The following is a 13,312-nucleotide window of genomic DNA, read 5'->3' as shown; positions in this document are numbered from 1 at the left end:
TCCAGGAAGACAGCCCACACCAGACACCAAAGCTGCCTGCACCTTGACCTGGACATAGCTTCCAGAACAGTGAGAGATAAATGTCTGTTGTTTAAGCCACACAATCTATGATATTTTATTATAGTGGCTTGAGCAGACTAAGACGATGAAACATTGACTAACCAGGAATACAAGGATATCTGTTTTTAATATTTCTATATTAACATTGTTCTAAAGGTTCTAGCCATACAATAATGTAAGAAAAATAAACAAAAGACATTACAATAGCAAAAGTAGAAGCAAAACTGTGTTTATTTGAAGTAAACACCATTGTCTATATAGAAAATCCAAAAAACACTCTAACTAATAAAATGAGTTTAGCAAGTTTGTAAGATCAAATCAACCTACAATAATCTATGGTATTTCTATATGCTAACTATAAATGCAGAAATCAATATTAAAAATAATATTGTTAATTCCCATAAGGCTATCAACTGACTTTTCAGCAGAAACTCTGTAGTCCAGAAGGGAGTGTCATAATGTATTTAAAGTGATGAAAGGGAAAAAACTTATAAACAAGAATACTCTACCAAGCAAGCCTTTTATTCAGATTTGATGGAGAGATAAAAAGATAAGGGCTTCCCTGGTGGCGCAGTGGTTGAGAGTCCACCTGCCAATGCAGGGGACACGGGTTCGTGCCCCAGTCCGGGAAAGATCCCACATGCCGCGGAGTGGCTGGGCCCGTGAGCCATGGCTGCTGAACCTGCACGTCCGGAGCCTGTGCTCTGCAACGGGAGAGGCCACAACAGTGAGAGGCCCGCATACCGCAAAAAAAGATAAGCAAAAGCTAAAATTCTTCAGCACAACCAAACCAGCTTTACAAGAAATATTAAAAGGACTTCTCTGACTGAAAAAGAAAAGGCCATTACTACAAACATGAAAATTATAGAAGGAAAAAGCTCATTGGTAACAGCAATATGAAGGAAAGACAGTAAATCAACCACATATAAAGTTAGTATGAAGACTAAAAGACAGAAGTAGTAAAATTATATCTATCTACAATAAGTAGTTAAAGGACACACAAAAAGATGTAAACTAGGTCAAAAACAGGAGACGTGGGTGGAGCAAAAATGCAGGATTGTTAAAATGTGTTTGAACTTAGATAACTAACTTAAAATGATGTGTGTGTGTGTGTGTGTGTGTGTACCTACATCACGGTAACTACAAATAAAAAATCTATTACACACTGAGTAAAAAAAGGAATCGAGACATAACGTTAAAGATAGTCATCAAATCATAAGGGAAGAGAACAAAGGAAGAGAAAGGAAAAAGAAAACACCTATAAAAACAACCCCCAGGGAGGAGCTTCAAGATGGCAGAAGAAGAAGATGTGGAGATCACCTTCCTCCCCACAAAAACATCAGAAATACATCTACATGTGGAACAACTCCTACAGAACACCTACTGAATGCTGGGAGAAGATCTCAGACCTCCCAAAAGGCAAGAAACTCCCCATGTACCTGGGTAGGACAAAAGAAAAAAGAAAAAACAGAGACAAAAGAATACGGACGGGACCTGCACCAGTGGAAGGGAGCTGTGAAGGAGGAAAGGTTTCCACACACTAGGAAGCCCCTTCACGGGCGGAGACTGTGGTTGGTGGAGGGGGGAAGCTTCAGAGCCGCAGAGGAGAGAGCAGCAGCAGGGGTGCGGAGGGCAAAGCAGAGAGATTCCAGCACAGAGGATCAGTGCCAACCAGCATTCACCAGCCTGAGAGGTTTGTCTGCTCACCCGCTGGTGCGGGGCGGGACTGGGAGCTGAGGCTCGGGCTTCGGTCGGATCGCAGGGAGAGGATTGGGGTTGGCTGCGTGAACACGGCCTGAAGGGGGCTAGTGCACCCCAGCTACCCGGGAGGGAGTCCAGGAAAAGGTCTGGAACTGGCGAAGAGGCAAGAGACTTTTTCTTGCCTCTTTGTTTCCTGGTGTGTGAGGAGAGGACATTAAGAGTGCTGATAAAAGGAGCTCCAGAGACGGGCGTGAGCTGTGGGTATCAGCACGGACCCCAGAGACGGGCATGAGACACTAAGGCTGCTGCTGCAGCCACCAAGAAGCCTGTGTGCAAGCACAGGTCACTCTCCACACCTCCCATCCTGGGAGTCTGTGCAGCCTGCCACTGCCAGGGTCCTGTGCTCCAGGGACAACTTCCCCGGGTGAACAGACGGCGCGCCTCAGGCTGGTGCAAGGTCATGCTGGCCTCTGCCACCGCAGGCTCGCCCTGCATTCCCTACACATCCCTCACCCCAGCCTGAGTGAGCCAGAGTCCCCTAATCAGCTTCTCCTTTAACCCTGTCCTGTCTGAGCAAAGAACAGATGCCTTCAGGCGACCTACACGCAGAGGCAGGGCCAAACCCAAAGCTGAATCCCAGGAGCTATGCGAACAAAGAAGAGAAAGGGAAATCTCTCCCAGCAGCCTCGGGAGCAAGGGATTAAATCTCCACAGTCAACTTGATTTACCCTGCATCTGTGGACTACCTGAATAGACAACGAATCATCCCAAATTGAGGAGGCGGACTTTGGGAGCAACGATATATAGATAGATAGATAGATAGATAGATAGATAGATAGATAGATTTTTTTCCCTTGTTCTCCTTTCGTGAGGGTGTATGCATATGCTTCTGTGTGAGATTTTGCCTGTATAGCTTTGCTTTTACCATTTGTCCTAGGGTTCTGTCTGTCCTTTTATTTTATTTTTTTTAGTATAGCTTTCAGTGCTTGTTATCATTGGTGGATTTGTGTTTTGGTTTGGATGTTCTTTCTTTCCTTTTTTTAACTTTACTTAAAAATTTTTTTAATAATTATTTTTTGTTTTCTATTTTAATAACTTTTAAATTTTTTTTAATCTTCTTCCTTTCTTTTTCTTCTCCTTTTTATTCTGAGCTGTGTGGATGACACACTCTTGGTGCTCCAGCCAGTTGTCAGGGCTTTGCCTCTGAGGTGGGAGACCCAAGTTCAAACATTGGTTGACCTGAGACCTCCCAGCTCCACATAATATTAAACGGCGAAAATCTCCAAGATATCTCCATCTCAACGCCAAGGCCCAGCTCTAATCAATGACCAGCAAGCTTCACTGCTGGACACCCTATGTCAAACAACTAGCAAGAGAGGAACACAACCCCATCCATTAGCACAGAGGCTGCCTGAAATCATAATAAGGTCACAGATACCCCAAACACACCACCAAACGTGGACCTACCCACAAGAAAGACAAGATCTAGCCTCATCCACCAGAACACAGACACTAGTCCTGTCAACGAGGAAGCCTACACAACCCACTGAACCAACCTTAGCCACTGGGGAAAGCCACAAAAAACAATGGATTCAGAATAATGATAGTAAAGATGATTCACAATTCTGGAAATAGAATAGAGAAAACACAAGAAACGTTTAACAAGGACTTAGAAGAACTAAAGAGCAAACAATCATGAACAACACAATAAATTATATTAAAAATTCTCTAGAAGGAATCAACAGCAGAATAACTGAGGCAAAAGAACGCATAAGTGACATGGAAGATAAAATAGTGGAAATAAATACTGCAGAGCAGAATAAAGAAAAAAGAATGAAAAGAATTGAGGACAGTCTCAGAGACCTCGGGGACAATATTAAATGCACCAACATTCGAATTATAGGGGTCCCAGAGGAAGAGAAAAAGAAAGGGACTGTGAAAATATTTGAAGAGATTATAGTTGAAAACTTCCCTAATATGGGAAAGGAAATAGTTAAGTTCAGGAATCACAGAGAGTCCCACACAGGATAAATCCAAGGAGAAACACACCAAGACACATACTAATCAAGCTATCAGAAGTTAAATACAAAGAGAAAATATTAAAAGCAGCAAGGGAGAAACAACGAATAACATACAAGGGAATCCCCATAAGGTTAACAGCTGATCTTTCAGCAGAAACTCTGCAAGCCAGAAGGGAGTGGCAGGACATATTTAAAGTGGTGAAGGAGAAAAATCTACAACCAACATTACCCAGCAGGGATCTCATTAAGATTCAATGGAGAAGTTAAAACTTTTACAGACAAACAAGACTAAGGGAATTCAGCACAACCACACCAGCTTTACAACACATGTAAAGGAACTACTCTAGGTAGGAAACACAAGAGAAGGAAAAGACCTACAATAACAAACCCAAAACAATTAAGAAAATGGTAATAGGAACATACATATCGATAATTACCTTAAATGTAAATGGATGAAATGCTCCAAGCAAAAGACATAGACTGGCTGAATGGATACAAAAACAAGACCCGTATATATGCTGTCTACAAGAGACTCACTTCAGACCTAGGGACACATACAGACTGAAAGTGAGGGGATGAAAAAAGATATTCCATACAAATGGAAATCAAAAGAAAGCTGGAGTAGCAATTCTCATGTCACACAAAATGGAGTTTAAAACAAAGACTATTACAAGAGACAAAGAAGGACACTACATAATGATCAAGGGATCAATCCAAGAAGAAGATAGAGCAACTGTAAACATTTATGCACCCAACATAGGAGCACCTCAATACATAAGGCAGATTCTAACAGCCATGAAAGGAGAAATCGACAGTAACACAATCATAGGGGACTTTAACACCCCACTTTCACCAATGGACAGATCATCCAAAATGAAAATGAATAAGGAAACACAAGCTTTAAATGATACATTAAACAAAATGGACTGAAGTGATATTTATAGGACATTCTATCCAAAAACAACAGAATACACTTTCTTCTCAAGTGCTCATGGAACATTCTCCAGGAGAGATCAATACTTGGGTCACAAATCAAGCCTTGGTAAATTTAAGAAAATTGAAATTGTATCAAGTGTCTTTTCTGACCACAGCGCTGTGAGACTAGATATAAATTACAGGAAAAAAATCTGTAAAAAAATACGAACACCTGGAGGCTAAACAATACACTATTAATAACCAAGAGACCACTGAAGAAATCAAAGAGGAAATCAAAAAATACCTTGAAACAAATGACAATGAAAAGACGATGACTGAAAACCCATGTGATGCAGCAAAAGCAGTTCTAAGAGGGAAGTTTATAGCAATACAATCCTACCTTAAGAAACGGGAAACATCTCGAATAAACAACCTAACCTTGCACCTAAAGCAATTAGAGAAAGAAGAACAAAGAAACCCCAAAGTTAGCAGAAGGAAAGAAATCATAAAAATCAGATCAGAAATAAATAAAAAAGAAATGAAGGAAACGATGGCAAAGATCAATAAAACTAAAAGCTGGTTCTTTGAAAAGATAAACAAAATTGATAAACCATTAGCCAGACTCATCAAGAAAAAAAGGGAGAAGACTCAATAGAATTAGAAAAGAAAAAGGAGAAGTAACAACTGACACTGCAGACATAAAAAAGATCATGAGAGATTACTACAAGGAACTCTATGCCAATAATTGGACAACCTAGAAGAAATGGACAAATTCTTAGAAATGCAAAACCTGGCAAGACTGAATCAGGAAGAAATAGAAAATATGAACGGACCAATCACAAGCACTGATATTGAAACTGTGATTTAAAATCTTCCAACAAACAAAAGCTCAGCACCAAATGGCTTCACAGGCGAATTCTATCAAACATTTCGAGAAGAGCTAACACCTATCCTTCTCAAACTCTTCCAAAATACAGCACAGGGAGGAACACTCCCAAACTCATTCTACGAGGCCACCATCACCCTGATACCAAAACCAGACAAGGATGTCACAAAGAAAGAAAACTACAGGCCAATATCACTGATGAACATAGATGCAAAAATCCTCAACAAAATACTAGCAAACAGAATCCAACAGCACATTAAAAGGATCATACACCATGATCAAGTGGGGTTTATTCCAGGAATGCAAGAATTCTTCAATATACGGAAATCAATCAACGTGATACACCATATTAACAAATTAAAGGAGAAAACCCATATGATCATCTCAATAGGTGCAGAGAAATCTTTTGACAAAATTCAACAGCCGTTTATGATAAAAAACCCTCCAGAAAGTAGGCATAGAGGGAACTTTCCTCAACACAATAAAGGCCATGTATGACAAACCCACAGCCAACATCGTCCTCAATGGTGAAAAACTGAAAGCATTTCCACTAAGATCTGGAACAAGACAAGGTTGCCCACCCTCACCACTCTTATTCAACATAGTTTTGGAAGTTTTAGCCACAGCAATTGGAGAAAAAAGGAAATAAAAGGAATCCAAATCGGAAAAGAAGAAGTAAAGCTGTCACTGTTTGCAGATGACATGATCCTATACATAGAGAATCCTAAAGATGCTACCAGAAAACTACTCGAGCTAATCAAATGAATTTGGTAAAGTTGCAGGGTACAAAATTAATGCACAGAAATCTCTGGCATTCCTATACACTAATGATGAAAAATTTGAAAGTGAAATCAAAAAAACTCTCGCATTTACCATTGCAATTAAAAGAATAAAATATCTAGGGGTTAACCTACCTAAGGAGACAATAGACCTGTATGCAGAAAATTATAAGACTCTGATGAAAGAAATTAAAGGTGATACAAATAGATGGAGAGATATACCATGTTCTTGGATTGGAAGAATCAACATTGTGAAAATGACTCTACTACCCAAAGCAATCTACAGATTCAATGCAATCCCTATCAAGCTACCACTGGCATTTTTCACAGAACGAGAACAAAACATTTCACAATTTGTATAGAAACACAAAAGACCCCGAATAGCCAAAGCAATCTTGAGAAAGAAAAACAGAGGTGGAGGAATCAGGCTCCCTGACTTCAGACTATACTACAAAGCTACAGTAATCAAGACAGTATGGTACTGGCACAAAAACAGAAATATAGATCAATGTAATAGGATAGAAAGCCCAGAGTTAAACCCACACACGTATGGTCACCTTATCTTTGATGAAGGAGGCGAGAATATACAATGGAGGAAAGACAGCCTCTTCAGTAAGTGATTCTGGGAAAACTGGATACTACATGTAAAAGAATGAAATTAGAACACTCCCTAACACCATACACAAAAATAAAATCAAAATAGATTAAAAACCTAAAGGTAAGTCTGGAAACTATGAAACTCTTAGAGGAAAACATAGGCAGAACACTCTATGACATAAATCACAGCAAGATCCTTTTTGATCCACCTCCTAGAGAAATGGAAATGAAAAGAAAACAAATGGGACCTAATGAAATTTCAAACTTTTGCACAGCAAAGGAAACCATAAACAAGACCAAAAGACAACCCTCAGAATGGGAGAAAATATTTGCAAATGAAGCAACTGACAAAGGATAAATCTCCAAAATTTATAAGCAGCTCGATAACAAAAAAACAAACAACCCAATCCAAAAATGGGCAGAAGACCTAAATAGACATTTCTCCAAAGAAGATATACAGACTGCCAACAAACACATGAAAGAATGCTCAACATCATTATTCATTAGAGAAATGCAGAACAAAACTACAATGCAGTATCATCTCACACCAGTCAGAATGGGCATCATCAAAAAATCTACAAACAATAAATTGTGGAGATGGTGTGGAGAAAAGGGAACCCTCTTGCACTGTTGGTGGGAATGTAAATTGATGCTGCCACTATGGAGAACAGTATGGAGGTTCCTTAAAAAACTAAAAATAGAACTACCATACGACCCAGCAATCCCACTACTGGGCATATACCCTGAGAAAACCATAATTCAAAAAGTCATGTACCACAATGTTCAGTGCAGCTCTATTTACAGTAGCCAGGACATGCAAACAACCTAAGTGTCCATCAACAGGTGAATGGATAAAGGAGATGTTGCACATATATACAATGGCATATTACTCAGCCATAAAAAGAAACGAAATATATTTGTAGTGAGGTGGATGGACCTAGAGTCTATCATAACAGAGTGAAGTAAGTCAGAAAGAGAAAAACAAATGCCATATGCTAACACATATATATGGATTCTAAAAAAAAAAAAAAAAAGTCATTATGAACCTAAAGGCAAGCCGGGAATAAAGACACAGAACTAGAGAATTGACTTGAGGTCATGGGTAGAGGTAGGGGTGAGCTGGGACAAAGTGAGTGAGTGGTAGTGTATATATGGATATATATACACTACGAAGTGTAAAATAGATAGCTAGTGGGAAGCAGTAGCAAAGCACAGGGTGATTAACTCGAGGCTTTGTGACCAGGTAGAAATTTGGGATAGGTAGGTTGGGAGGGAGGTGAAAGTGGGAGGAGGTATGGGGATATATGTATATGTATAACTGATTCACTTTGTTATAAACCAGAAACTGAAACACCATTGTAAAGCAATTATACTCCAATAAAAATGTTTAAAAAAAAAACACCAAACATGTAACAAAACGGCAAAAAGTACGTACCTATCAATAATTACTTTAAATGTAAATACACTAAATACTCCAATCAAAAGATATAGAGTGACTGAAAGAATACAAAAACTACTAGAGTTTATCAATGAATTCAGTAATGTTCCAGGATGCAAAATTAATACACAGAACTCTGTTGCATTTCAGTACAATAACACCATAGTATCAGAAAGAGTAATTAAGAAAACAGTCCTATTTACAAATGCATTACAAAAAACAAAATACCTAGAAATAAATGTAAGAAGGTAAAGGACTTGTACTCAGAAGACTATAAGACACTGATGAAAGAAATAGAAGACAACACATGCAGATGGAAAGATAAACCATGTTCATGGATGGAAGAATTAATATTGTTAAAATGATCATACTACCCAAGGCAAGCTTCAGAGTCAATGCAATCCCTAAAAATACCAATGGCATTTTTCACAGAACTAGAATAACTAATGCTAAAATTTGTATGGAAACAGAAAAGACCCCTAACAGCCAAACAATCTTATGAAAGAAGAAATCATGCTCCCCTGATTTCAAACTAAACTACCAAGCTACAGTCATCAAAACAGTATAGTACAGGCACAAAAACAGACACATAGATCAATGGAAATGAAACCACTCTTATATGGGCAATTAAGCTACAATAAAAGAGACATATACAATGGGGCAAAAAACAGCTTCTTCAACAAATGGTGTTGGGAAAACTGGGCTGCTACATGCAAAAGAATCAAGCTGGACTACTTTCTCACACCGTGCAGAAAAATAAATTCAAAATGTATTAAAGACAAATGTAAGACCTGAAACCATAAAACTACTGGAAGAAAACATAGGCAGTACACTCTTTGACATCAGTTTTAGTAATATTTTTAGATGTCTCCTCAGGCAAAGGAAACGAAAACAAAAATAAATGGGACTACATCAGACTAAACAGGTTTTGTTCAGTAAAGGAAAGCATCAACAAAACAAAAAGGCCTACTGAATGGGAGAAGATATTTGCAAAGGATATGTCTGATAAGGGGTATAATATCCAAAACATACAAAGAATACATACAAATTCCACTCCTGGGTATTTACCCGAAGAGAAGAAAAGCACTAATTAGAAAAGATATATGCACCCCTGTAATTATTGCATTATTTACAATAGCCAAGATATAACCCAAGTGCCCATCAATAGATGAATGGATAAAAAAGATGTAATATACATACAATGGAATATTACTCAGTCACAAATAATAATGAAATCTTGCAATTTGCAACAAGGTTGGAACTAGAGAGTATCATGCTAAGTTAAATATGTCAGACAGAGAAATACAAATACTGTATGATTTCACTTATATGTGGAATCTAAAAAGCAAGTGAATAAGTATAAAAAACAGAAACAGAGCTGTAGATACAGAGAACAAACAAGGGCTTGCTGGAAAGGAGGGAGTTGCGGGGAGGAATTAAATAGGTGAGGGAGTTTAAGAGATACAAACTTTCAGTTGCAAAATAAGTGAGTCATGGATATGAAATGTGCAGTGTGGGGAGTATAAAAATAACTATGTAATATCTTTGTGTGGTGATATATTGTAACTAGACTTACTGTGGTGATAAGTTTGAAATGTACAGAAACACCAAATCACTATGCTATGTAACAGGAACTAACAGTCTTGTAGGTCAATTATACTTCAAAAACAAACAAACCAATTAAAGATGATACAAACAGATGGAGAGATATACCAAGTTCTTGACTGGAAGAATCAACACTGTGAAAATATCTATACTACCCAATCTACAGATTCAATGCAATCCCTATCAAACTACCAGTGGCATTTTTCACAGAACTAGAACAAAAAATTTCACAATTTGTAAGGAAACACAAAAGACCCTGACTAGCCAAAGCAACCTTGAGAAAGAAAAACGGAGATGGAAGAATCAGGCTCCCAGACCTCATAATACACTACAAAGCTACAGTAATCAAGATAGTATGGTACTGGCATGAAAACAGAAATATAGATCAATGGAACAGGATAGAAAGCCCAGAGGTAAACCCACACACATATGGTCACCTTGTTTTTGATTAAGGGGGCAAGAATATACATTGGAGAAAAGACAGTCTCTTCAATAAGTGGTGCTGGGAAAACTGGACAGGTACATGTAAAAGTATGAAATTAGAACACCATACACAAAGATAAACTCAAAATGGATTAAAGACCTAAATGTAAGGCCAGACACTATAAAACTCTTAGAGGAAAACATAGGCAGAACACTCTATGACATAAATCACAGCAAGATCCTTTTTGATCCACCTCCTAGAGAAATGGAAATAAAAACAAAAGCAAATGGGACATAATGAAACTTAAGCTTTTGCACAGCAAAGGAAATCATAAACAAGACAAAAAGACAATCCTCAGAATGGGAGTAAATATATGCAAATGAAGCAACTGACAAAGGATTAATCTCCAAAATTTACAAGCAGCTCATGAAGCTCAATATCAGAAAAGCAAACAACCCAATCCAAAAATGGGCAAAAGACCTAAATAGACATTTCTCCAAAGAAGACATACAGATCGCCAACAAACACATGAAAGGATGCTCAACATCACTAATCATTAGAGAAATGCAAATCAAAACTACAATGAGGTATCACCTCACACCAGTTAGAATGGGCATCATCAAAAAATCTACAAACAATAAATGGTGGAGAGGGTGTGGAGAAAAGGGACCCTCTTGCACTGTTGGTGGGAATGTAAATTGATAAAGCCACTATGGAGAACAGTATGGAGGTTCCTTAAAAAATTAAATACAGAACTACCATACGACCCAGCAATCCCACTTCGGACATATACCCTGAGAAATCCATAATTCAAAAAGTTATGCACCGCAATGTTCACTGCAGCACTGTTTACAATAGCCAGGACATGGAAGCAACCTAAGTGTCCATTGACAGATGAATGGATAAAGAAGATGTGGCACATATAAGCAATGGATTATTACTCAGCCATACAAAGAAATGAAACTGAGTTATTTGTCGTGACGTGGATGGACCTAGAATCTGTCATACACAGTGAAGTAAGTCAGAAAGAGAAAAACAAATACTGTATGCTAACACATATATATGGAGTCTAAAAAATAAAAATGGTTCTGACAAACCTAGGGGAAGGACAAGAATAAAGACACAGACATAGAGAGTGGACTTGAGGACATGGGGAGGGAGAAGGGTAAACTGGGATGAAGTGAGAGAGTGGCATGGACATATATACACTACCAAATGTAAAATAGATAGCTAATGGGAAGCAGGCACATAGCACAGGGAGATTATCTCAGTGCTTTGTGACCACCAAGAGGGGTGGGATAGGGAGGTTGGGAGGGAGACACAAAAGTGAGGAGATATGGGGTTATATGTATATGTATAGCTGGTTGACTTTGTTATAAAGCAGAAACTAACACACCATTGTAAAGCAATTATACACCAGTAAAGATGTTAAAACCAACCAACCAACCAACTAACTAACTCATAGAGAAAGAGATCAGATTTATGGTTAACAAAGGCAAAGGGTTAAGGGATCGGGAATTAAATGAAGGCAGTTGAAATGCACAAACTACCAGTTATAAAGTAAATAAGTACTAGGGAAGTGATGTACAACATGACAAATATAATTAATACTGCTGTATGTCATATATGAAAGTTGTTAAGAGGGTAAACTCTAAGAGTTTCATTACAAGGGAAAATATTTTTCTCTTTAGTTTTGTATTGATGTGAGATGATGGATGTTCACTAAACTTATTGTGATAATCATTTCATGATGTATGTAAGTCTAATAATTATACTGTACATCTTAAACTTATACAGTGCTGTGTCAATTATATCTCAATAAATTCTGGAAAAAACTTTAAAAAATAATGTTAACAATACTATCAAACAAAAAGAAATACTGTAGAAGAAAAGATTAATATATAAGATTCTATGGCATTTTATATACTACCTACAAACAAGTTGAAATTGATATTAAACAACAATACCATTAACAATAGTATCAAGAAAAAAAATTCTTAAGGATAAATATGATAAAGATGTAAAATCCCTTTGCACTGATTACTGTAAAACATTGCTGACAGTAATTAAAACCTACATTTTTAAATGAAAAGATATCCCATATTTGTGGGTTACAAAACTCAGGATCTTTAGAATGTTAATCCTCCCCAAATTGATGTATGTATTTGATGTAATCACAATCAAAATCCCAGCAAGCTTTCTTTTTTAGATATTGGAAAAATGACTTTTAAATTCATATAGTTATGCAAAGGATGTAGAAAAACCACAAACAATTCTAAAGAACAAAGGTGGAGGACTAATGCTATTTGATTTCAAGACTTATTATAAAGCTACAATAATCAAGAAAGTAGTACTGGTGTAAATATAGACCAATAAGTCAGTGGAACAGAATGGAGAGTCCAAAAGTAAGCACACACATATATAGATAATTAATTTTTGATAGGGTGCATATGCAATTTAGCAGAGAACATACAGTCATTTTAACAAATGATGCTGGAACAATTAGATATCTGTATTTAAACGAACTTTGATCCATATCTTATACCATGTAAATAATTAATTCAAAACGGATTGTAGATGTAATTGTGAAATATAAAATTCCAGGAATATGAGGAAAATTTATGTGAACTTGGGTTCAGCAAAGATTTCTTGGTTATGACACCAAATATGTGATACATAAAGAAATATATTGATAAATTGGTCTTCATTAAAATAAAAAGCATCTGCTCTTTGAAAGATCCAATTAAGGTAATGCAGAAACAAGCCATAGACTGAGAAGATATTTGAAAATCATATATCTAACAAAGAACTTGGTTTCTAGAACATATAAAGAACTTTGAATGCTTAGTAATATCCACAAAAATGGGCAAAAGATTTAAACAGATA

The 13,312-nt window shown here is 37.3% G+C and overlaps 1 protein-coding gene across 1 annotated transcript in view; it reads left to right on the top strand.

Moving 5' to 3' along the window:
- SLCO6A1 (solute carrier organic anion transporter family member 6A1) overlaps positions 1 to 13,312 on the top strand; it is a 95,103-nt gene that overhangs the window by 53,719 nt on the left and 28,072 nt on the right. The gene's annotated exons all lie outside the window — the stretch shown is intronic.

The sequence above is a fragment of the Lagenorhynchus albirostris genome, chromosome 3 (assembly GCF_949774975.1).
Source record: "Lagenorhynchus albirostris chromosome 3, mLagAlb1.1, whole genome shotgun sequence".
Lineage (NCBI taxonomy): Eukaryota > Metazoa > Chordata > Mammalia > Artiodactyla > Delphinidae > Lagenorhynchus > Lagenorhynchus albirostris.
Note: the sequence above shows the minus strand (reverse complement) of the source record. Positions and strands in the feature narration are given on the sequence as shown.